Genomic DNA, 26662 nt, shown 5'->3' on the forward strand with positions numbered 1-26662 from the left:
GGGGGAACCCATTCTTACCCACTCTGCAGGTTAGCCATGACCCTGTGGAACACAGCCTTGAGCAACCAAGTGCATATACAAGCTCAGTTCCTGTCAGGCAAACAAAATTCTCTGGCAGATGACAAGCAGAAATCTCCCAGACCCACACGAGTGGAAATTGGAGCCCAACACCTTCAACCTTCTAATCCAGCAGTGTGGGGCACCGGAGGTGGACCTCTTTGCCTCCCCCGAGAACCACCAGTTGAGCAAATTCTGCACCAGGAACCCTCACAGCAGGGCCTGGAAGGTGGAGGTCCTATCCTTCAAATGGGAAAAACTCTCAATTTATGCCTTTCCCCCTCTGCCCTCCCTCTCAAAAGTACTACTCAAGATCAAACAGGACAGGCCAAGGGCAAATCTTATTGCCCCAGACTGGCCACGCCAGCACTGGTACCCACTCTTACGCAGTCTGACAACGCTGCCACCCTAGCACCTTCACCAGACACCTGCCCTGCTTGTCTCAGCAGGAGGGACAGATTTTGCATCCACAGTTGCAAACCCTAAACCTTGCAGCCTAGCTTATCCTCTGAATACACCACCAGCAACCCTCAGCAAACAGGTGCTGGATGTCATTCTTGAGGCCAGAAGGCCTAGTCCTAGGAAATCCTATGCTGAAAAGTGGAAAAGATATTGTTCTTGGAATCAGTCTCAAGAAAAGGACACAGCAGTGCCTTCCTTACCTCAAATCCTGGATTACCTAGCAGAGCTACTCCTCAGAGGCCTATCCTTCTCCTCCATTAAGATTCATGCCTCTGCCATCTCAGCTGATTATAATACTGAGCCACCTCTATTTTCTCACTCTTTCATCAAACAGTTCCTGAGAGGGGCTAACAACTTAAGGCCCCCTAGAAGAGCACCCACCCCTGCCTGGGACCTTAACTTTTTACTGGAAAAACTCACACTTCCCTCTTTTGAACCTGCTGCTTCAGCAGAGTTAAAATTCCTCTCTTGGAAAACAGCCTTTCTTTTAGCCATAACTTCAGCAAGAATGGCTGTGGAACCCTTCATTATTTTCCATGCTGACAGGGTTTCCCTCAGAACCAACCCGTCCTTTATGCCTAAGGTGGTGTCCAGTGTGGTTTTAAACCAATAATCCACCCATTTACCAACCTTCTTCCCTAATCCTCAGAATAAAGGGGAAAGGATCCTGCACTCCTTAGGCATGCACAGACAGCTCAGGTTCTACCTTGACAGGACTAAACCTTTCAGAAAATCTGACCAGCTGCTAGTCAGCTTTGCTACAGGGACATAGGGCAAGGCCATTTCAAAGCAAACCATATCCAAATGGATAGCACACTGTATCCATTTCTGCTACAACCACCATGGAAAACCTACCCCACAGGGGATCTAAGCTCATTCCACTAGGACTTCTTCCACCTCTACAGCATTTCTCAGGGGAGCCCCTACCAGGGACATTCTGGAAGCTGCAACCTGGAGTTCTGTACACACCTTCACCAATTTTTTTCTAAATCCAGAGCTGGATTTGCTACAGCAGTCTTATAAGACCTGCTAGCCAGCCCTAACACTTCTTGACTGCCTCCACCCTTCCTCAGCTTTGGGAATCAACCCAAGTGTTTTGACTGCAACAGTGCAACATGAAGAACATAGTACAGTTGTGTACACTTACCATAAATGTAGATGTTCAAGTGTATTCACTGTTGCAGTCCTGGTTTCCCTCCCTCCAGCCCCCCTGGTTTTCTCTATCCTTCTACCTATCCTCTCTATGGCCATTTTTAATGGCAGTGGTATTTACTTTTTACTGGTGGTGTTCCACACCATATAGTAGCTTTGTTTTTGGGGGGCTGCTGACATTTGGGGCAAGAAAAACTGATGTAATGGCGTTGGCTGCCTGTTTTATACCCCTGACAACCTGACGTCATGGAAGAGACGACAGCATCTGCCGCAGAAATCCCAAGACTGGTATTCGTGCCGACTGAGGGCTACCTGCAGGCAGATAACCCAAGTGTGATGACTGCAACAGTGAATACTCGAACATCTACATTTATGGTGAGTGTACACAACTGTACTTTATGCAGTAGATCTATCCTCTAAAACTCATGAGTGGCTTCTCAATCAGTCAGTGTCTCAGGAAGTTTTGCAGTCACTGATCCAGCCTTCCTGCAACTTGTTTGCTTCTTCCTTCAAAAGCAAGTGCAAATGCTGCTTAGTCCTTGTTCCTCCACAAGGACAGACAGTCTTGTCTACCAGCGATCCTTCCCCAGTTCTCCTCTATGCCTTTCCTCCTTTATTTAATAACCATTTCATCAGAAGACAACTTGTAAACATCAGGTAAATCTCATTTCTCCATAGTGGTCTAGACAGATTTGGATTCCCCACCCTAGACCTTACTTAATGAAGCCCCCTTGGCATCTAGATCTACAAAAATATCTACTGTCTTACTTGTTCAGTCAGCCTCAGGCAGTCCTTCCCAACCTCAAATTAACTGCAAGGTTTCTCCAGTTCCTTTAAAGGTTAGACATTCTGCCCTTGCAGAGAATGTAATTCACATTTTTTCCACTTCTCAGAAGCGGCCTCAAAAGATTTGTAACTGTAAATGGAACTGTTTCTCTGCCTGTCTCAACGGCCGAAGGTTTGACCCCATTCCGTCTCTGTTGCAGGTGTTTTGCAATTTCTGCCTTCACTATCATTAAAATACAGTCCGCTGCCATTGTCAACTACCACCCTGGATTCCAAAACAAAATGTTAGCCTGCCTTAAAACTGTGCAAAGAATTCCTCAAAGGAGTGTTTCTTCTATGACCTCAAATTAAGGACCCTACCCCATTCTGTAGTCTGGTATGGAAATCACTAATGAAGCCCCATTCAAACCAGCTTCATCTAGAGATCTGAAACATCTGTTCTGGAAAACAATTTTTCTGGTGGCTATTACATCAGCTAAATGAATTTCAGAACTGCATGCCCTGTCTATCTTTAACTTGATATTTCATAAAGATAGTCATGCTAAGAAAGAATCCATCCTTCTCTGCCAAGGTAACTTCCAAAAACAATATTAACCAGTCCATTAATCTTGGAGTATTGTTCCCAAATTATTCTGCAAAGAAGAGCATCATGATTTGGATATCCAGAGATAACTCAGGTTCTGCCTTCACATAAACCTTCAAGACGGACACCCTTTTGCATCTTTTGCCCCCTAACAAAATGGGCTGTAAAGTTACTAATCAAACATTGCCCATACTGCATTTTGTTTATTCTACCAACAAGATGACCCCAAGTGCAAAATCTAAGGCTTATTCCACAAGGTCTGTGACAATGTCTGTGACCCTTTTCAGAAATGTATCTGTGTGATGTGGCTATATGGTCTATGCTACATGTCTTTTCTAAGCATTACAAACCTGGACATTATATCTTGAACCAGAGCTCCATTTGGTATTTCAGTTCTCAGAGTTATCCTGCCATGATTTCATGAACATTTTAGGTATCTTGAGATTCTGTCCAAGCTGTTGGACTGATGAAGTAGGATGCAAAAGTTATGTACTTACCATAACACTGAATCCTGTTCATCCAGGTCCATCCAGTGTGACATCCCTCCCTTCATACAACCCTCCCACCCTCACCTATATTGCCACAGTTCTGTTGATCAGGTTATTGCTGTACTCCTGGTGCATGTAGTCAATAAGCAGCAAAGTCTATTTGAAGCCAACCTTATAGGAGATTATGGGAAAAGCTGTAGAAGACTGAAGCACTAAAGTACTAGCAAATGGCTGGATCAGATCAGAGGAGCAGCTTGATATCCAATTATCTTATTGGACAGACATGGATGAAAAGGATCCAGCACATAACTTCTGTTTTTGAGTGTTTGAGAGTAAAATATATTTAGTTTTGTTTTGATATTTTTATTGAAACAGAGTCTAGGAGAATGTAACATGGGTTCAGCTATGAGAAGTAACAGCTGCATTACAAGCCCAGCCTGAGCATTGGTGTATGCATGTAAGTTGGAAATATATATACATATATATATATATATATATATATATATATATATATATATATGTATATTCAACAAAACGGTTTTGCAGAACATGTGAAAGTAACTGCTTATTTACCTGAATACCTGCCATATTGATATTAATATGGAATGTAAATGCCATTGCTGGTATAGACAAAAAGCAGAGTACTGAATTATATTAAAAGAGTAGGGTGCAAACAGTATTACAGGGAGCACGTTTTGATAGAACTGAGCATGTGAAGTTGGCAAAGAAAGGATTTCAGAATGGACATTCAGTAGAGTATCAGGAACAACAGAAGAGGAAGGTAATACTGATTTCAAGAGGTAAAGGAGAGAAAAAGTCAATAATTGTACATTTCTGGTAATAAGTGGTTATTAGCAAAGAAGGTGGATCACAGTGGCATGTATATTTGTTCCCCTTACAACTGCCATTAAGAAGCTTAATAGAATTTTGGAAGAAATTAGTTTTCAGCAGTGAAAATGTTGTCATTGGGGATTAGAACCTGATTTGCAATACTTAGGTTGTATTAGAGGACCTACAAGAGAAATATAACAAAAGAGGGTAGAATATTTGGAATGGCAGGTGTGAATTAAGTAGCAGTAACTTAGAATTTGCATATTTTCCAAAGGTAGAATAATTGGACTAGACTGGCTATCATGGAGCATGGGAATTAATTAAAAGCTGTAAAACACATTTTAAATAAAAAAAAATTCTATTCCAAATCATGCAACTATAAAGACTAAGATAGAAATGCAGGGTAATGAAGTAAAAATGAAACACAAGGCATTGTCTTATCTGTTAAAAAGAGAGGAATTTAAGGAATGGGAAATGTAAATAATTCAAGAATTATTTCAGAAGATACAAAATTCCTCAGAAGGGATGGCTACAGTGTGGGATAAAATGAGAATGGTGTTTAAAATATGGTAGAAATGAGAGAAAAAATATAGGAAAGAAGTAAAAGGAATTATTTAGTGGGATTAACAAAGGCTGAAGTGTTGCAGAAGACTGGTTATTTTACAGAACAAGAGGAGGAGCAATTGAGTTCTAAAGAGAAACTAAGAGTTTTGGATAATATGCATGAATTTAGAAAGATTGCTGTTAAGCATTTTTTTGGATAAACTCTACAGCACAAAAACTCTTAGCACAACAACTTAGGCAACAGAAAGGTGAAAGGGTTGTTGCCAGACTTAGGGAAACCTATCATCAGAAAAAAAAATCCATGAAATTATGTATAGTACAGAGTAATGGGGAAATGAAAATATTTTTGTAAGACTACACTGTGCACTGAATAGAAGGAGATGAGGCTCAAGAATTAATACCTAAGACTGAAAGGAGTTAGACAAATATGCTTACGTATAATTAATCAGTAGGGAATCTCCAGGTTCAGATTGTATTCTTGTGGAACATTTGGAAGTTAGAGGGAAGAAAATGGTAAAGATCTGGAAGGTTTAACAATGTTTAAAAAGGGGAGAAGTACTAGCATCTTTGAAAAAAGCAGTGGTAGCTGATTTACTCATAGAGAGTAAAGACCCTTCAAACCCAGCTTCATATAAACCTATTTCAGTTTTCAAACATAATTGCAAAGCATTTGGCAGATGTGTTGCCAAAAGTAATACACATATCTGTGTGTGTGGAATGGGGCATACATTTTGCAATATTAACAGAATGGTGATGATCCAGAGAGAAGTAGAATGTAAGCAAATGCCGCTATTGGTTGGTCTTGATGTAGAAATAATCAGTAAAGTCAGCTGGGATTTTATCAGTAGGACAATTGGAGAATTTGTCTTCCCTGATAGCCTCCTAATTAACTCTATTATTCTATATGAAGGTCAGTGGCAAGAATTAAAGTGGGAAGGTTCAATTTTAACAAGCTGTGCTTGAATAGAGGAAGAAGGCAGAGTTTTCCTTTTTTTATTTGCTTTATACGTACAGCCATTGACAAAGACTATAAATGGCTCACACCTTCAAGAATATAAATGGTATGGTAACTGAGTTGTAGATAATGATATTTTCTACTTGTAAAATCCAAAAATGGGCATTTTGGTTTTGTGGAACATTTAAAATTTAAAACAAATGAAGAATAAAGCAAATGCTGTGTAACCACACATGTACTGATTCAGCCCTACATATATTTATGGGGACATAAAGTATTTAGGTGAATGGGTTAAAAAAATTCTGTTATGGCAATTAAGGATATGTGAGAAGACACTAAAAAGGAAATAGAAATTTTGAGAAGCTGAAAGCTCTTGATTATGAATATGGGTAGTACAAAACAGAAGTTAGGGATAATTAATGAAATGAAGGAATATATTTGGGATGGGATACAAGCAATAGTTAAGTTTGTTCTCCCCATTGAACGACATAGTTTAGAATTACCTGATTTAAGCAGATACTTTAAAGTTGTACAGGTTAGGCTCCTGTGGGCAACTCAAGCAAAACAGTATATATCAGGGTTGAAAATGACAATGAAATGGGGAATTTCAAGAAATAAAGAGAGATTTTGATTTTGGATACAGGTCTTTAAGGAGAATAACAGCCATACAGAACTTTATACTCATAAAGTAGCAGAAAGTATTCTAAAAACAAAGTCAGTTTGGGAATGGGCAAAGGTGATTTTGCCAATAGGGTTGACTGCAAGTAAGATTACACAAAGTAGGCAGGGGGGGGCTAGAATTTACAATAGAAAATTAGCAAAGGAACCAAGGTATTGGTCTAGAACACAACCTGCTATTAAAAAGGGAAGATTAGTGAGGTATATAAAATATTGCAAGATCATTTTAAGAATCAATCAGACAAGGTTAGAAAAGCTTGGGAAGAGATATTGTAAAATCAATATGTAATGTAACAGTGGGAGGACATTTGTATGCCTGCCAAACGTGCAACAGTGTTCAGAAGGTGTAGGATTTTTGCACAGACCTGTTTGCATAGGTATGTTAAACCCCAAGCAGACTTAAGTGGATTTTTCCTCTGGTTGATAGTAAATGCTTGAGTTGTGATGGGAAAGAAATGACAAGGAATGTGTTTTCTTAGAGTACTTTCTCAGAAATGAGAAACCAAATTATTGTAGCTAAGGAAGTGATTCTTTTCAGCTGGGATATAGGCTCTGAATTGCCTAGCCATAGTAAGGACTTACCAAGTTTAATGCTATTAGCTACCAAAATAGGAGTTACTAGAAAATGGAAGTAAAAATCTAAACCAGCCATAATTGAAAGACTGAATATTGCAATGAAGATAAAAAGAACTGGAAGTGTGAACCTTAGAAAAGGGAAGGAGCACATTTCATAGAAATAAATGAATTTTTTAGGTACGATACATAGGTTCATAGGTTCATACTAGGCTATCTGCCCTAGGGTATTTATAAGCCTAGCCAGAGTGTGTTTGGCTTTCGCCACCCATTTTAAATTAATTTTGCTATGCGTTTTTTGAGGTTAGTATACTGTGCCTCTGTCTAACAGTGACACAGAAGTGATAGCCGGGGTAAACCTACGATCTCCCATCCACCCATCAAGATTCCTCTTGAAGAGAGTCAATGGACTCTGCCTAACCTGGACTGGGATTTTATTCCAGAGTGAAGGGAGCCTCTGGGTTATGAATCTGTCCCTCCAGCATGTCCTATTTATTTCAGTGCTGAGGTTCAAGTCTCTCGAGCGTAGCTCGATGGGATTTGGATTTTCTGAGGTGCAGCATGTCCATTAATTCTGGGTTGGACATGGCTTTATACATCAGGCACAGATCACCTCTGAGCAGGCGGTATGCCACTGAGTAGAGCTGGAGTTTCTTTAACCGGGCAGCATATGGCATCTGTTTGAGCCCTTTGATCCTCTTGGTGAGGTACTTTTGGGGTCTTTCCAGTTGCTGCAGGTGTCTGGTAAGGTACATCCCAAAAGGGGCATTGTACTCAATTATGGGCCTGATGAGGGATGAGTAAAGAGGTACGATGACCTCCCCTGATCTAGATGTGAATCCCTTCATGATTAGGTGGGTTATATAAAATGTTTTTCTAACCACTTTGGCCACGTGGTTGTCAAATGAGAGATTGCTATCAACTTGGGTCCCCAGGTCCCTAATGACGACTTCTATACTTAATGGATTACCACCTATGTGGTAATTTGAGGGCACTTTGTTTTTGCCAAAGGGGATGACTATACACTTTTTGGCGTTTAGCTTGAGGCCATGGCTCTGGCACCAGTTGTCTGTTTCTATGAGGCCCTTTTGGAGGATGCTTGTGTCGGCTGGAGAGTTGATTATGGCACCCAGTTTGCAGTCATCTGCGAACTTGGTCAGCCACAGTCCTTCTGTGTTGGCCTGTACCGCCGAGAAATATATACCGAACAAGAGAGGTCCCAGGACTGAGCCTTGTGGGATGCCACTTGTAACTGGTTTGGAGTCTGACATGGCTCCAGCAATTCTAACCATGTGGGTTCTGTCCTTGAGCCAGTTTGCAACCCATCTAGTGACATAGGGGTTTATATTTAAGCTGGTGAGCTTATCTATAATGCCCGAGTGGGGTATTGTATCGAAGGCTTTTGCGAGGTCCAGGTAGGCTGTGTGGACCACCTTCCCCTCGTCAATGGCCTTGGTGACTGTTTCAAAGAAATCGACCAGGTTTAAGAGGCAGGATCTGCCCTTAACAAAGCCAAACTGGGTAGGATCCAGTGTCTGTAGGTCCCCAATATCTTTATTTATGAGGTCCATGATGATCCTTTCCATAGCTTTGCAGACCAAGCTAGTCAGGCTTATGGGGTGATAGTTTCCAGGATCCGTTGAGGCACCACATTTGTGGAGAGGGGCCACTGTTGCTGTACGCCACTCTTTGGGTACATATCCTGTAGTAAGGCTAAGATTGAACAGTAGTTTTATGTTTGGGTTTAGCTCTTCTTGGAGTTCATGTAGGACGCAGCCCGGGACACCATCTGGTCCCATTGATGCTGTGTTTTTTGCTTTGGAGAGGGCGGCTCTTACCTGAGCATCTGAGATGTCAGGGGGGCAGCACTCTGTTGGGATAGATATTTGCCCTTTTGGTGGGGAGAGGGGGGGAGAAGTTTGCACTGAACCTGTCAGCTAGGATGTTGGCAATGTCTGTGGGCTCGGTGTATTTTTTGTCATTTTGGACTAATTCTGAGCATATCTGGGAATTCCCACCCAGGTTCCTAACATAACTAAAGAAAGCCTTGTGATTATCCTTAGTGTCCTGTGCAATTTTTCTCTCGAGGCTGGCCTTAGACGATTTTATGAGTGCCCGTAGTTTTTTGCTAATACTGATCAGAGATGCCTTCCCTTTTTGGGATTTTGTTCTATCATGTAGTAGCTTCCTCCTTCTATTGTATAGTTTGTTTATGGCTGGGGTCCACCAGACAGGACGTCTGCCTTTGGAGGATTGGGTCTTGGTTTTATTTGGGATTGCATGATCCATGCATTCCTGAAGGTGTTCATAGAATGCATTTATAAAGGATTCTGCGGTCTGGGCCGTATTTTCCACAGGCCCGGGTCTTTGAAGGATTTCGCCTCGGTTTTGAGGCGTGTGAAATTTGCTTTAGAGAAGTTTTTCACTGTGGTTTTCTGGGCAGGGGGTGGGGTCGGGATGTGAATATCCAGTGAGATTAGTTTATGGTCTGATCTTACCAGTGAGGGATACACTTCTGGTCTGGAGCATAGTGTCCCCATGTTGGTGATGATCAGGTCCAGTATGTTTTCCGCTCTTGTGGGAGTGGCAACAAGTTGTTCCATAGCATTTGAGTTTATAAATTCTAGGAACCTTTGGGCTAGGGTGTTGGAGCTAGAGTAATGCTCCCAGTCTATGTTTGAGTAGTTGAAGTCGCCCAATATAATGGTGTTTGGAGAGACCTTCATATTTTCCAGTATTCTCAGGAAGGCCAAGTGGGGTTCCTGTGTTTGGGAGGGTGGTCTGTAGCAGGCTATAAACTGGAAGGCAGTTTTACCCACAGTTAGTTGCACATGGATAGTCTCTGATGCTTTGTGCTGTGCCACCAACCTGGAGGTGTGGGTATCTTTGACGAATATTGATACTCCCCCTCCTTTTGTGGTTCGGTCCAAGTTTTGGGGCCGAAAAGCATGGTATGAGGTATAACCTGGTGGTGCTGGGGTGCTCTCAGGAGCCTTGAACCAGGTTTCTGTTACTGCACAGATATCGATGTTCTCCATGCTAAGGAGAGTTTCGAGTGCGTGCATTTTGAGGTTTAGACTTCTGGCGTATAGTAGCATTACTCTTAGTTTCTTATCCCTTGTGATACCTATGGAGGTGGGTTTGTCTTTTGAGCCTTGCCTAAAAAAGGCACTATGGGGGTAGCAAGAGCCTTTGCCAATATCCAAAAGCCCAGGGGTGACAGGTGCAAGCCGTCCCTAGCGAAGCATCGTGCCTTGTTGAGCATGTCATCCCAGGCTGACAGGCATTGGATCCCCTTTGAATGACACCAACACTTAAGCCAATTGTTGAAATTGATCATCTTGTCTTCATATTGTGGCATCATTCTTGGTGAGGGTAAGATGCTACTCAAGGTCAGGGTCATACCGGCCTGGGCTACATGCTCAGAGAGCTCCTACATGCAGAGAATCCTACATGCAGAATAATTTTCAGGAACAGGACTGAGATTTAAGGGATGGGCAGGAATTGAGCAATTTATATAGTGCTGGAGCTGAATGAAAACTATTAAAAACATGTACAGCATTAAAGTAATGGTAATGTTTGTTATGGTTTGTCTTCTCTTCTGTTACTGTATGTACACCTATATCACCTTTTAATAAACATCATTTTAGTAAATATGTTTAAAAAACATACACAGCTTCCAGTCTTTATTTCTTTTAATCCAAAGGTGCTTTTCATCTTTTTTTGATCCTGCAAGATGCATATCGGTACATATCTATCTATCTATCTATCTATCTATCTATCTATCTATCTATCTATCTATCTATCTATCTCAAGGTCAGGCTTGAAGAAAAATACTACCAGTTTGCATCTTTGCCCTTTGGTCTTTCCACAGCACCCTAAATATTTATGAATTGCTTTGTCCCCATGTTTGCATACTTAAGGATCCAGGGACACACACACACCCACACCCTTACCTGGATAGAAAGCATCTCTGCCATCCCTATGTGACAGTCCAGTCTGGCACCTGCAGGGGTTTTGAATCCTACTATTGCTAACCAGTGTACCATGTGGGTATATGAGGGACACGGGCTCTGGTCCTTGGATCCCTTCCCCTATGCCAGATAGGTCTGTTGATGACCAAAGGGATGGTCACTTGAGTCACCCCATTAATACCCAAAAGGATAAAACAAATGCACACAAATCTGATTCAATAAAAAAATTCATCAAATGTACCCTGATCCCAAGAATGTAAAGGGAATATTTACTACTGATGTTGGTACGGGCTTGCAGCAGCCACATCCAGACTAGTAATATGCACTGACCCCTTACAGAGTTGAATCTTTGACCTAGTACCCTGGCCCCTTTCTCACCACTCCATCTGTGAGCCACACTTTTCAGTGCCCCTCATCCATAGTAACTTCTTTTCAAACCAATTATTTTCAGTCATAGACACAATTCCCAGGAAAGACTGATGGACTTCTTTAATTCCCTACAACTTTCCTCATGTTGTGGCAGTATTGCCACCACTCTAAATATGGGCAGAGACCAAATACGCCATGTATCTGACTAGTCTTGATTTAGCCAAATATAAATGACTTAAAAAAATCTCACTAGTAATACGCTCAAGAGATCTGGTTTCTGAAGGCAGATACTACAGCAGTGTCAGCCTGCAATGCTATTTAATACCTGTTCTGGGATAATAATTAATGCATAAGTAAATAAATACCAGACACAAAGTCTTGAAAATAAATGAATAAAACTTAAACAATAAGCACAGTGCTGCTATAGGTTAAATACACAGACATTCAGGCTGTGTACAAGGAATATCAAAATAACCAGTTGTATAAAATATAATATTTAAAGAATCATCTTACCTTCAGCAAATTAAGTACACTAGCTGCCTCTACTGAAGAAATACTGGACATAAGTAGCCTAAGCTACTGAAATCATACAAGGCAAAATTCAAATAGCAAATGTTCATGTATGTCACCAAATTTCTCTAAGGAAGCCTAGTCTTGCTTTGATTTCCCTAAGGAAGCCTAGTCTTGCTTTGGTTTCAGCTCTAAATATATACATATTAGCTCATTGCCTCACTTCCCACAGAAAAATAGGGCTTTAGCTCACATTATTTAATTTAGTTTTATAGGTTCATAGGAGGTTACTAGGCTAATGGCCCTAGGGCTTTTACAATCCTAGCCATGTAAAAAAAAAAAAAGTGTACTCTAATTGACCAAAGTTAGATGGTCAATGTTAGCAGAGTGATTCTATGATCAGCACCGACTACCTCTGTCCATTAGGGACATACCTGCCAACCCCGGGGTGAATTTACAGTCTCCCATCCAGTTGTCAAGGTTGTGCTTAAATAGGATCATTGAAGAGCTGTGCTGCACGTGAAGTGGGAGCTTATTCCAGAGAGGTGGCAATCTCTGAGAGATGTATCTGTCTCTCCAACATGTTTTGTTAACATGTAGACCACAAAGGAAAGGAAGAAATCCACTAGTCACGAAACCAAATTCAGCAGTTTATTTGTAAGCGGTTTCATGCACCTTCAATACGTGCACTTCTTCAGACAAATAAATCAAAAACATGGCTTGCTTAAATACAAAAAATATAATTATCAATTATCTTATTAAATAATTAATTATATAATTAACCTACCCAATGGTCCCAATATTAAGAGATTATTTGAGACACCACACCAGAAGTCTAAGAACATTAAAGGCATGTTTAAATGTGGGAGATGTAAATACTGTAAATATATTTTAATAGGGCCTTCATTTTTTATTAATGGATACGAGTATTCTGTGCAGGACAAATATAATTGTGAAAGTCAAGGCATAGTATACTTAGCAAAATGTAAATTGTGTCCAGTGTTTTATTTAGGGAAAACAGAGCGACAACTCAAACAACGTATATATGAACATGTCTATGCGATTTCCAAAAATATTCAGGTTAATGCATTAGCAAGACATATCAACGAGTATAATATGCATAGTTTTCAGTTTGTAGTAGTCCAAAGTGTTCTTAAGAATCCAAGAGGTGGATCATGGCACCTCAAATTAGAGGAACAAGAATTGTTGTGGCAACTACGTACAAATGCATATGTTTTCCCTGGTATCAATGATATGTGTTCTATAAAATGTATACTTAGATTAAAAGCTCTAGAAAGATAATTTTATTAGGTAAGGTGGCTATCAAGTTTACTGAATAACATTCAGCACATGATATTTATCCTGGATATATATTTATTTTTGTTTTTTTCAAATAATAATTTCTTTGTAACTTGAAATGAGATAAATTTAAGCATTTTAAAATTTTTTATAAGTGTATTTGTATATTTCTATATACACACATATATTTGTAGGATATATAACTGCATTTGTATGAATTTTAGGCGATATTCTAGGTGTTGTCTTTTTAACAAAAGTTTGGGTAGGTTAATTATATAATTAATTATTTAATAAGATAATTGATGATTATATTTTTTGTATTTAAGCAAGCCATGTTTTTGATTTATTTGTCTGAAGAAGTGCACGTATTGAAGGTGCATGAAAGCGCTTACAAATAAACTGCTGAATTTGGTTTCGTGACTAGTGGATTTCTTCCTTTCCTTTGTGGCTTACAGTTTTCGGATGTTTTGTTAACATCACAGGCTGTCAAGATCCCTGGAGCGAGTGACTCTTATCTCATTTATTTTGCAGATGTGCAGCATTTCCATTAGTGCAGAGTCAGAGGCTGCTCTGTAGGCCAGGCACAGGTCACCTTTCAGCAGCCTGTATGATACAGAGTACAGTGACTGGGATTTCAATCTTTTCATGTCTGTCACATTTTGGAGGCCCTGGATTCTCTTGGTTAGAAACCTCTGTCGTCTCTCCAGTTGCTGCAGGTGGCTGATGAGATACATATAGATTAGAACATTGTACTCAATTAGTGGTCTGACGCAGGTTGAGTACCGCATAGTTATAACCTTCTTAGTCTTGGATGCAGTGCCCTTATTTATGAGATGCCCAATGTAGAAGGATTTTTTTACCACTATGGACATGTGGTGATCGAAGTTTAGATTGCTATCAACCTGTGTTCCCAAGTCTCGCACCACTGGGTTTGAGCTTAGCAAGGCTATTACTTTGCCAAAGGGGATAATTTTTTTTTTTTTTTAGTCCATGACTTAGGCACCAATCATTTGTCTGCATCAGCCCCTTCTGTAAAATATTTGTCACTGGGGGACTTGATTGTGCCTAGTTTTCAGTCATCTGCAAACTTGGTAAACCACAGGCCATCTATTTTCACCTGGACCTCAGATAAATAGATTCCAAACAGTAGAGGGCCCTGCACAGATCCTTGTGGTACTCCACTGATAACTAGTCTACTGCTGGAAGTGGACTCTCCAACTTTGATAGTGTGCATTCTGTCAGTGAGCTAGTTGGCTACCCATCTAGTGATGTATGGCTTAATCCCCAGCTGGGAGAGTTTAACAGGGGGTGTGGGTGGCACAGTCCCCCACAACAGAAGGATTCAGTGAACACAGAATAATACTTATGTGGGGGCTTCTCCCCACCATACCTCATGCTAATTATATATACCAACTTCAAGGTTGTACTAAACTGGGGAAAGGGCAGGTTCTGTTAAAGCTAAGTTACAGGTAAACTAGTAGTAGATTATGGTCCCTTTATGTTGGCTAACCATGGCCTTTCAATGACATCCATGTTTGTTAAAAGTGCTGTTCATTGAGTAATGTTTGATGTACAGCCATTTGATGTAATATTTTTTCAATCACAGAACCTAGTCCCATCTCAAGGTGTATTTGGATTTAATGAAGATGAATACACCTCCACCTTTGGTTCTTTCTTGTTTGTTTTGAGGTCTGAACATATGAAAGGCATTGTAGCCTTGTATGGCTGGGGTGTTCTCTGTGGCCTTAAACCAAGTCTCAGTGACTGCACAGACATCAGTATCTTCCAAGGTGAGGAGTGCTTCCAGGGAGCGCAGTTCACTGTTTAGGTTGCTAATATTAAGCAGCATGACTCTGAGTTTGTTTCTAGTGGATTTCTTCACTTCGGAACTTTTGTTGCTTTGACATTGCCTAAAAAATTGGCTTAGTTTCTGATGTCATTCCAGTAGGATCCAATACCTGACAGAGTGGGATGAAATGATTGATAGGCCTTGATACTTTGCAAGAGACAAGACAACCTTCATCTGCCTCCCCCCCCCCCCCTTGGGCTTCCGGCTATTGGCACAGGCTCTTTCCTGCACCAATAGTGCCTTTTTTAGGCAGTGTCACGACGACCAAATTTGCACCGTAAAAAAATCTTCAAAATGTAACCTAAAGGTCATGTTGCTGAATGCAGGGAGCCTTAATGTGAAACTGCACTCACTGGAAGCATACCTAACCTTAGAAGATACTGACATTTGTGCAGTCACTGAAACCTGGTTTAAATCTGTTGAGAGTACCCCAGCCTTAGCAGGCTAAGCCTCCTTCCATACATTCAGACCCCAAACAGAGGGCAATAAGAGGAGACTGAGTATCAATATATGTATTGTTGATATTTACTCCTCCATACTGGTCAAACAGTATGATGCACATGAGACGCTTCAAGTGCAGCTAACTGTAGACAAGACACCTAGCCAAATCTTAGCCAGCTATAGGCCTCCATCCATGAATCATGATATCCACTTGTTGCTACTTGTGTATCTTTGCTATCTTTAAAAAAAACAAAAAAATCTTTTTCCCACTTTCTGAAATTTAAAAAAAAAGTTCAGTTACAGATTTGCTGTTCTGAACTGTTTGTAAGTTTCTTGGAGGCCATTGCTTGCTTGGGTTAAAAGGAAGTCTCAGTGGCAGTGGTAAACACTGAACAGCCTGCATGCCCCTGTGGGAGTGGTTACTGCCTAGAAACTGTAGTTTTATTGGCCATTTTGGGTCACTTCCAAACTCCTTGATCCCCCTCTCTTAAAACCCGATTGCCTCGTGGTTTTGGCTTCTTTTCAGACTTGTTGGCTGTTGGTGAAGCACCCACCAAGAGGAGTAAACACTGAGGGAAGAAAGGAGACACTTTTGAGATTTTAAGTATTTTTCTTCAGATTATTTGTTAAGATTTCTGCATCGCCGTCTACTTTTTGGCTTTTTCCAGCTTGCTAAACTTGATATCTATATTAGGAACTGTATTTAGAACACATCTAGAGCCTGTTTACTGCATTTCCTGTGTTGCACTTATTTTAAAATCGTTTTTTTCTTAAAACTTGCATTTTACCTGTCTCTGGCCTAGCACTCAAGTGTAGGGTCATTTATTGCACTGTTCTAACTTGTTGCTACTTGTGTATCTCTGCTATCTTTAAACTAAACAAAAAAATCTTGCATTTTTCCCATTTTCTGAAATTTAAAAAAAAAGTTCAGTTACAGATTTGCTGTTCTAAACTGTTTGTAAGTTTCTTGGAGGCCATTGCTTGCTTGGGCTAAAGGGAAGTCTCTATGTTCATCAGTGGCAGTGGTAAACACTGAACAGCCTGCCTGCCCCTGTGGGAGTGGTTACTGCCTAGAAATTGTAGTTTTATTGGCCATTTTGGGTCAATTCCAAACTCCTTGATCACCCTCTCTTAAAACCCTCTTTTGTGCGTTTTTGCACATAGCGCAGCATCGGACAGCGCCACTTAATCAGGTTTAAACTATTCCCGGGTCCACAAAGTCTGCTCTTCACTTTTTCCCAACCCAGCAGTAGCTAGGATAAGTATCTTATAAGCAAGCACTAATAAACTAAAGCACTACACCCTCTTATACTCCCTTTAAGTACTTGGCTCCCTATTGGTCCTTTTTGATCAAGTCAAAAAGTAATTCCTTATACTATTCTGGCATGTCCAAAAGTCAGTTTCAGGTTTACTCTCCAGTCCAGCTGTTGAATATGAGAATCTTGAGGCAATGTTACAACTGCCTTATGTACACAGACCACCCTCTCCTCTTCCCAACAAGCTCAAATATATGTGAGAGATTCAACTATATAACCAAACTGGAGGCTGAGCTCTCTCAACATAGTACTGGCACGGTCAGTCTGGAGGAGAAGGTAATCACACACACCACAAATCCAGTCTCACATAGACCTATCGCAACAGCAAACCAAACACATAAACACACAAAAACATACTCGGAGGCTCTAAATAAAAATCTGCCCAAGCAACAGAGACCTCCAAAGCAGACATCCAAGCAACTGCTACCCCACAACAATACCCACGTATCACATAGTTCGCAAAGTCAGTGTGCCACACAGTCACAGCCCTTAAGGCTAAACAACACACCTAATACACTTGTAATAGGTAACTCTATTGTCAGACACACTGACGTCCCTCTCACCAGGCTGAACAAGGAGAAGGTCACTGTAAGCTGCCTGTCGGGTGCCAGGATCCACCACATAACACAAGCACTCAGGTCACTCCAAAGCAAGTACAAATATGACTCTGTCATTGTCCATGCTGGTGTGAATGACCTGAGACGTACCTCCCTGGAGTACATGAAAAGAGACATAGAGGAGCTCTCTGATCATGTAGCCCAGGCCGGTATGACCCTGACATTGAGTAGCATCTTACCCTCACCAAGAATGATACCACAGTATAAAGACAAAATGATCAATTTCAACAATTGGCTAAAGTATTGGTGTCACTCAAAGGGGATCCAGTGTCTGTCAGCCTGGGATGACATGCTTGACAAGCCACGTTGCTTCGCTAGGGATGGCTTGCACCTGTCACCCCTGGGTTTTCAAATACTGGCCAAGGCTCTTGCCACCCCCATAGTGCCTTTTTTAGGCAAGGCTCAAAAGACAAACCCACCTCCTTAGACAACACAAGACAGAGGAGCTCTCTGAGCATGTAGCCCAGGCCGGTATGACCCTGACCTTGAGTAGCATCTTACCCTCACCAAGAATGATGCCACAATATGAAGACAAGATTATCAATTTCAACAATTGGCTTAAGTATTGGTGTCATTCAAAGGGGATCCAATGCCTGTCGGCCTGGGATGACATGCTCGACAAGCCACGATGCTTCGCTAGGGACAGCTTGCACCTGTCACTGCTGGGCTTTCGGATATTGGCAAAGGATCTTGCTACCCCTATAGTGCCTTTTTTAGGCAAAGCTCAAAAGACAAACCCACCTCCATAGGTATCACAAGGGATAAGAAACTAAGAGTAATGCTACTCAACGCTAGAAGTCTAAACCTCAAGATGCATGTACTCGAGGCTCTCCTCAGTATGGAGAATATTGATATCTGTGCAGTAACAGAAACCTGGTTCAAGGCTTCCGAGAGCACCCCAGCACTACCAGGCTATACCTCATACCATGCTTTTCGACCCCAAAACTTGGACCGAACCACAAGAGGAGGTGGGGTATCCATATTCATCAAAGATACCCATACCTCCAGGCTAGTGGCACTGCACGAAGCATCTGAGACCATACATGTGCAACTAACAGTAGGCAAAACTGCCTTCCAGTTTGTAGCCTGCTACAGACCACCCTCCTAAACTCGGGAACCCCACTCGGCTTTCCTGAAGACACTGGAGAATATGAAGGTCTCTCCAAACACCATTATATTGGGTGACTTTAACTACCCAAACATAGACTGGGAGCACTACTCAAGCCCCAACACCCTAGGCCAACGGTTCTTAGAATTTATAAACTCAAATGCTATGGAACAACTGGTCACCACTCCCACAAGAGGGGAAAACATATTGGACCTGATCATCACCATCATGGGGACTCTATGTTCCATACCAGAGGTATACCCCTCATTGGTAAGATCTGACCATAAATTAATCACTATGGACATCCATATCCCGTCCCCACCCCCAGCAAAGGAAACTACGGTCAAAAACTTCTCAAAAGCAAACTTCCCACTTCTCAAAACCGAGGTGGAATCCTTCAAAGCCCCAGGGCCAGTGGAAAATACGGCCCAAACCGCAGAATCCTTTACAAACGCATTCTATGGATACCTACAGGAATGCATGGATCGTGCTATCCCAAATAAAACCAAGACACACTCCTCCAAAGGCAGGAGACCTGTCTGGTGGACCCCAGCCATACATAAGCTGTACAACAGAAGGAGGAAGCTACTACATGACAGAGGAAAATCCCTGAAAGGGAAGGCAACTCTGATCAGTACTAGCAAGAAACTACAATCCCTCATAAAATCATCTAAGGCTAGCTTTGAAAGAAAAATTGCACAAGACGCTAAAGATAATCACAAGGCTTTCTTTAGTTACGTCAGAAACCTGGGTGGAATCTCCCAGATATGCTCCGAGTTAGTGCAAAATGACAAAAAATACACTGAACCCACAGACATTGCCAACATCCTGGCAGACAGGTTCAGTGCAAACTTCTACCCCCGTCCCCCCCAAATGAGCAAATGACTATCCCAACAGAGTGTAGCCTCCCTGACATCACAGATGCACAGGTGAGAGCTGCCCTCTCCAAAGCAAAAAACACAGCATCAGTGGGACCGGATGGTGTCCCAGGCTGCGTTTTACATGAGCTCCAAGAAGAACTGAACCCTCACTTAAAATCTCTGTTCAGTCTCAGCCTTACAACAGGATATGTACCCAAAGAATGGCGTACAGCAACAGTGGTCCCACTCCATAAAGGTGGTGTCAAAACGGACCCCGGAAACTATCGCCCTATAAGCCTAACTAGCCTGGTCTCTGCAAAGCTATGGAGCGTATCATCGTGGAACTCATAAACAAAGACACTGGGAACCTCCAAACACTGGATCCTACCCAATCCGCCTTTGTTAAGGGCAGATCTTGCCTCTTGAACCTGGTCAATTTCTTTGAAACAGTCACCAAGGCCATAGACAAAGGGAAGGTAGTCCACACAGCCTACCTTGACCTTGCAAAAGCCTTCGACACAATACCCCAGTCGGGCATCATAAATAAGCTCACCAGCTTAAATATCAACCCCTGTGTCACAAGATGGGTTGCAAACTGTCTTAGGGATAGAACCCACATGGTCAGAATTGCAGGTGCCATGTCAGACTCTAAACCACAAGTGGCATCCCACAAGGCTCAGTCCTGGGACCTCTCTTGTTCGGTATATATTTCTCTGAGGTACAGGCTAACACAGGAGGACTATGGTTGACAAAGTTTGCAGATGACTGCAAACTGGGTGCCATAATCGACTCGCCAGCTGACACAAGCATCCTCCAAAAAGGTCTCACAGAGACGGATAACTGGTGCCAGAGCCATGGCCTAAAGCTAAATGCCAAAAAGTGCATAGTCATCCCCTTTGGGAAAAACAAAGTGCCCACAAATTACCACATAGGTGGTAATCCGTTAAGTATGGAAGAAGTAATTAGGGATTTGGGGACCCAAGTAGATTGCAATCTCTCCTTTGACAATCACATTGCCAAAGTGATTAGGAAGACATTCTATATAGCTCACCTTATCATGAAGGGGTTCACATCTAGATCAAGAGAGGTCATTGTGCCCCTCTACTCATCACTCATCAGGCCCATAATTTAATACAATGCCCCATTTAGGATGTACCTTATTCGACACCTGCTACAACTCGAAAGACTCCAAAAGTACCTCACCAAGAGGATCAAGGGACTCAAACAGATGCCCTATGCAGTTAGGCTAAAGAAACTCCAGCTCTACTCAGTTGCTTAACGCCTACTCAGAGGCAATCTGTGCCTGACGTATAAAGCCATGTCCAACCCAGCATTAATGGACATGCTCCACCTCAAGAAATCCAAATCCATCAGAACTACACGCTCCAGTGACTTAAACCTCAGCACAGAAATAAATAGAACATGCTGGAGGGACAGATTCATATCACAGAGGCTCCCCTCACTCTGGAACAAAATCCCAATCCATGTCAGACAGAGCCCCTCAATGACCCTCTTCAAGAAGAATCTTGACGTTTGGATGGGAGATCGTAAATTTACCCCTGGGATATCTCCTGTGTCACTGCTAGACAGAGGCACGGAAAACTAACCTTAAATGGGCTATCTTCTGTGACCTACTATACAGAGGCACAGTCAACTAATCTAAGAAGGGTGGCGAAAGCCAAACACACTCTGGCTAGGCTTGTAAATGCCCTAAGGCAGATAGCCTACTATCAACCTATGAACCTATCTGGATCTACTTGACTCCAATATTCAACCTAACACAATGATCTTGGGTGACTTTTAACTATCCAACCATAGATTGGGAGAATTACTCATCCAAAAACATTCTTGCACAGAGATTTCTCAACTTTGCCAACTCAAATGTCTTGTACTAGCTGGCCAGCACCCCCACAAGGGGTGACAGCATCTTAGACCTAGTACTGACAAACATGAGTGATCTCTGTAGCACCCCTGTAGTGTCATCTTCCCTGGTAAGATACAACCACAGAGCAGTCACTTTTGAAGTTACCAACCCTCACACCCCCAGCTGAGATTAGACAAAAAAAGTTTCCAAAGCTGATTACAACCTCCTGCAGACAGGGTTGAATGGCTTTGTAGCTCCCTCCTCCTCTAAGGAACTGGTCACTGATGCAGAGAAGTACACCAAGGCTCTATACAAGCACCTATATAGCTGCATGGACCAAAACATGCTCCTCTAGGAAGAGTAAACCTGCCTGGTGGACTGCTACCATAATCAGACTTTATAATAAAAGAAAACAACTGCTGTCCAGAGGTAAGAAGTAGCAAGTCCCAAATTGGAAACAAGCTCTCATCAGCCTGAACAAGCAAGTAAGGGCCCTAGTGAGATCCTCTAAGGCAAACTACAAGTCCAAATTGACCTCCTCAACAAAAGACAGTCATAAAGCCTTCTTTAGTTATGTCTGTAACCTCAAGAGCAAAACCCAAATCTGTACAGAACTGCTGGTTAATGGGACCACACACACAAACTCCATCAACATAGCCAACTTGCTAGCTGATAGGTTCAGTGAAAACTTCACCCCCTACCCCGCCAACAATGGATTAGGACATCCCCAACACCTTCCCCCTACCCCTTATCCCCAGGCTGCAAGTCATATATGCCCTCTCTAAGGCCAAAAATACTGCTTCCATGAGACCAGATAACATTCCAGGCTGCATCCTATATGAACTCATGCAGGAACTTGCAACACCCTTTGGTACCCTATTCAGTCATAACTTGAGCACTTGATTTGTCCTGGCCGAGTGGACAGCCACTGTCATCCCGTTACATAAAGGCGGCACTTCTTCCACGACCCAGGTAACTATAGGCCCATTAGCCTAACCACCCTGATCTGTAAGGTCATGGAATGCATTATCAGGGACCTGTTAAACCAGGACATCAGCAGTCTCCAAGCACTTGACTCTACCCAGTTTGGGTTCGTAAAAGGGAGATTATGCCTGTTAAACATGGTGGAATTCTTTGAATCAATCACCAAGGTCCTGGACGAGGGGAAAAAGTGCATACTGCTTACGTAGACTTGGCCAATGCCTTCGATGCCATTCCTCACTCTGGCATAGATTCATAGGCTAACTTCCCTTATGGGCCATTTTAAGCCTAGCCAATTACCCCATGTCAGAATCAAACCCTGCACCTTGCGTTTCTAAGATAAGCACCTTAACCATTACGCCAACCTCCCACCCCCATCATAGGCAAACTCACCCAGCTAGGCATCAACCCATACATCATTAGATGGGTAGCCATCTGGCTCACTGACAGAAACCACACAGTCAAAATAGGGGGAATCTACCTCTAATAGACCAGTAACTAGTAGTGTGCCTCAAGGATCGGTCCTGGAGCCACTGCTTTTTGGAATCTGCTTCTCTGATGTGCAGGCTAAAACCAAAGGTCTGTGGCTGATCAAATTTGTAGATGACTGCAAAATGGGGCTGTCATCAATTCCCCAAAAGATGTGGATATTCTCCAAGAGGGTCTCACCCAAACAAATGATTGGTGCCAAAGACATGGCCTCAAACTCAATGCTAAAAAGTTCATCATTATCCCCTTTGGTGAGAACGATGTCCCCGCAAATTACCACATAAACAACAATGTCCTAAGCACACAATTTGTAGTGAGAGATTTGGGTACCCAGGTTGATAGAAACCTAACATTTGACCACCATGCCACCTCTGTAGTGCGTAGGGCATTCTATATGGCTCATCTCATAAGCAAGGGCATAGTGTTCAGGAAAAAAGAAGTCATAACCTCCCTGTATTCCTCCCTTATCAGGCCAATAATTGAGTATAATGCCGCCTTCTGTATGTACCTTGCTAAGCACCTACAGCAGCTGGAGAAGACCGCACAGGTTCCTGACTAGGAAAATCCAGGGTCTCAAACATGTATCTTATGAGGATAGACTAAAGTCCCTATTCCATTTCATATAGATTGCTCAGAGGTGACCTCTGTCTGGCATATAAGGCCACCTCAAACCTCGCCTTAATGGAAATGCATATACATAAGTCCAACATCACATGGGTAACTCATACTAGGGATCTCAACCTGGCCTGTGACATCAATAGAACATGCTGGCAGGACAGATTTGTGTCCCAGAGATTCCCCCATCTGTTAAATAGGCTTCTCCTTCAAGTTAAGCAGAGCTCCTCACTGACCAGTTTTAAGCGCAACCTGGATGATTGGATGGGAGACAGAAAATTTATCCCCAGGATCCCACCTGTGTCCCTGCTAGACAGGAGTAATAGGTTCTTACCTTGAGAGCAAGGGCACATTATTTTGGCTAGGCTTGTAAGGGTCCCTGCGCCATTAGCCTAGTAACTTCCTACGATCCTAAAAAAGGCGCAATGGAGGAGGCAAGCGTCTTTACCAGTATCCAAAAGCCTTGAGGAAACAGGTGAAAGCCATCTCTGGTAAAGCAGCATGGTCTGTTGTCTTCCCATTCTCTCAGATACTGGATTCCCCTGTAGTGACACCAGAAGCAAAGCCAGTTATTGAAATCTATAATTTTTTGTCTGTATTATAGCATCATCCTAGGTGAAGGTAGAATGCTGCTTAGGGATAGCTACATACCTGCCAGGGCACACAATCTGAAAGTTCAGACATGTCTCTCTTCATATAGTCCAGAGAGGTACATATCAAATCATTCATTCCAATATGTACTATGACAAAGTCATAATGATAGTTGTTGTTGAGTGACTTGAGTTGGTGTGTGATTTGATGGATCCTGGCACCTGACAGACTGTGACCTTCTCCTTGTCCAACCTGGTGAGTGGGGGGTGATATCTGTGTGTCTCACTATTGTCGCCTATGACTAGGACATTAGGTTTTGAGGTGTTTTGCTTTAGGGGCTTAATTATTGAGACATTGATATGTGTGTTGTGTAGTGGTGGATTCTGTCTGTGTGTCAGTATGTGTAAATTGTTTGCACTTGGGAGATCTCCTGTCTTTTGGTAGGCTCTTAGTGAGTGCTTCCACATGTGGGTTTTTGTGTCTTGATATTCTCTTGTGTGAGTGGAGACGTGTGTGTACTGACAAACTGTTTGATGTCTTGTTTGTTACATGAGAGGGCTGATTCTAGTTTCATGGTATAGTTACACCTCTCACATACTGTATTTGCTTTAGGAGCAAGTGGTTGTATGTATACATGAGGCAATTGCTACATTCCTCAGGATGCCCATGTCAATCAGGCTGGCTGGAGAAATGTTGGGAAACTGACTGTCCATAGTAGCAGCTAATTCTTAAGTACTAATTTCTGAGGGGGCAAATTAGATCAGCTATTGCTCTTGGATTAACAAGGGGACTTATTCTATAGAAGATCAGGGCTGAAAAGTGGGGCAATGCTGCTCAGAGCTTAGCTGAGTTGCTTGCAGTGCGGAAGTGTGCAGCTGCATTGCCCACAGAGCAGCAGGAAACCTGGGAGGGTTTCACTGACTCGTGTCTAGGGAAAAAATAACTTCTAGTTGCTTGCATCTATACAAGGCACCGCTAACAGTGCGCAGCTACAAGCAAATGCTAGGCTTATACACAGGCAAAATTAAACAGTTTTAAACTAGACTGCCAATAGGAAATCACACAATGATCCTTCCTCCAGCAATCCCCAGCTCGGACAAGGCTATATTTACACACTTCTGCTACAAAGATGTAGAGGAGCCGTTTTTAATGTAAGAACGATGGATTTGAGTTCAACTGTATGAAAAACAGGCTGGATTCAGCAAGTCTGGATCTAGTTTATGCTAACTAAGCAGTATTTCAGTGCAAAACAAGTTCAGGTAATAAGCAGCAACAAACAGTAAAAACAGTCAAAAGGCATAAATTAATGCAGTAAAACAGTAAGATACAGATGAAATGGTGCAGATCAAACACAAAATAAGCTTACTTTCTTGTTCTATAGCTTGGATTCAAGCAGAAACACTCTGGATCTCCGACAAAGGATGCCAAACACAGAGCAGCTCCAGTAAATTCAGCTTAAACCAGAACAAACACACTTAGAATAACGGGCACAATAAGCCTTCAACCAACAATTCCCAGCTCTGAATGGCTAAGCCTACCCTCTCCTCCCACAAGAGTTTAGACCACAATCCATCTTAATGTAAAATAACTGGCCTGAAGCTAAGTGCTTAAAACAGAATTAAGACACTTTTAGAATAACAGACATGATGATCCTTCAACCAGCAATTCCCAACTTAGAAGGATGTAAGCTACCTCTCCTGCCACAAGAGTGTAGATCGCAAACCTTCCTTATATAAGATAACTCGTTTGAAGCCCAAGTGCTTAAATCAAAACTAAGAGGCAGAGAATAACAGTTACCATTTAGACTACCAATAAGCAGAAAAAAAATGCAGCATAATAAATACAACTGAACACTTTTAAGGACAAGCAGCACAAATCAAAATAAAGTAGGAAGAAGCACAGATACAGTAAAAGCAGCTGAATAAAGTGCATTTTTAGTAGGTGAGAAGGGAAGAAACAGAAGATAATTCAAGTTTAGGAGAGTAAGGGGGTGGACCTTTCCAACTGATCTCTCTGTAGAATGAGCTGAGACTGGGAGGAGTGACCAAAACCAGATTAATAATAAGGACAGGCAACTCGAAAGCCACCAAGTTTAAGAGTACAATAGTTGGGCAGGTGGGTGGGAAAAATCAAATGCAAAAAGTGAGCAGCAATAGTCAGGCAGAGAACAGCAAGTAACTCAAATAAGCACTCCAGCTAAATAAAGATGCCTCCAAAAATTTCTAGTTAGAGGAAAGCTGATTTCAAAGCAGCTCCCCCTAATTATCTGGATGTTATTCACTGTCTGCAAAGGAATTATTATAGCAATAACCCACGCCTGGGTGTGGGTAATGCTAAATTTACCCACGGTTGGCGTGGTTTGGTCCCGAGGCGGCCCGAGGGACCAAACAAAGCCAACCGTGGGTAAATTTAGCATTACCCACACCCAGAAGTGGGTTATTGCTATTATACCATGACATTATTTAAGAAAAGAAACTATTACTTTTCTTAAATAATGGCATAGTATAATGCCTGTTTGCTGCCCTTCCGCAGATGTCTGGCATCCGCGGCAGCTCTGATGTACTGCGCGCCTGCGCAGTACATCAGAGTTGTGAGCAAAACGGAGAAAGCAAGATCTCCGTTGCTTTTTAGTCTCGCTATGTTAAATGAG

The sequence above is a fragment of the Protopterus annectens genome, chromosome 6.part0, assembly GCF_019279795.1.
Source record: "Protopterus annectens isolate FY-2018-M chromosome 6.part0, PAN1.0, whole genome shotgun sequence".
Classification (NCBI taxonomy): Eukaryota; Metazoa; Chordata; order Ceratodontiformes; family Protopteridae; genus Protopterus; species Protopterus annectens.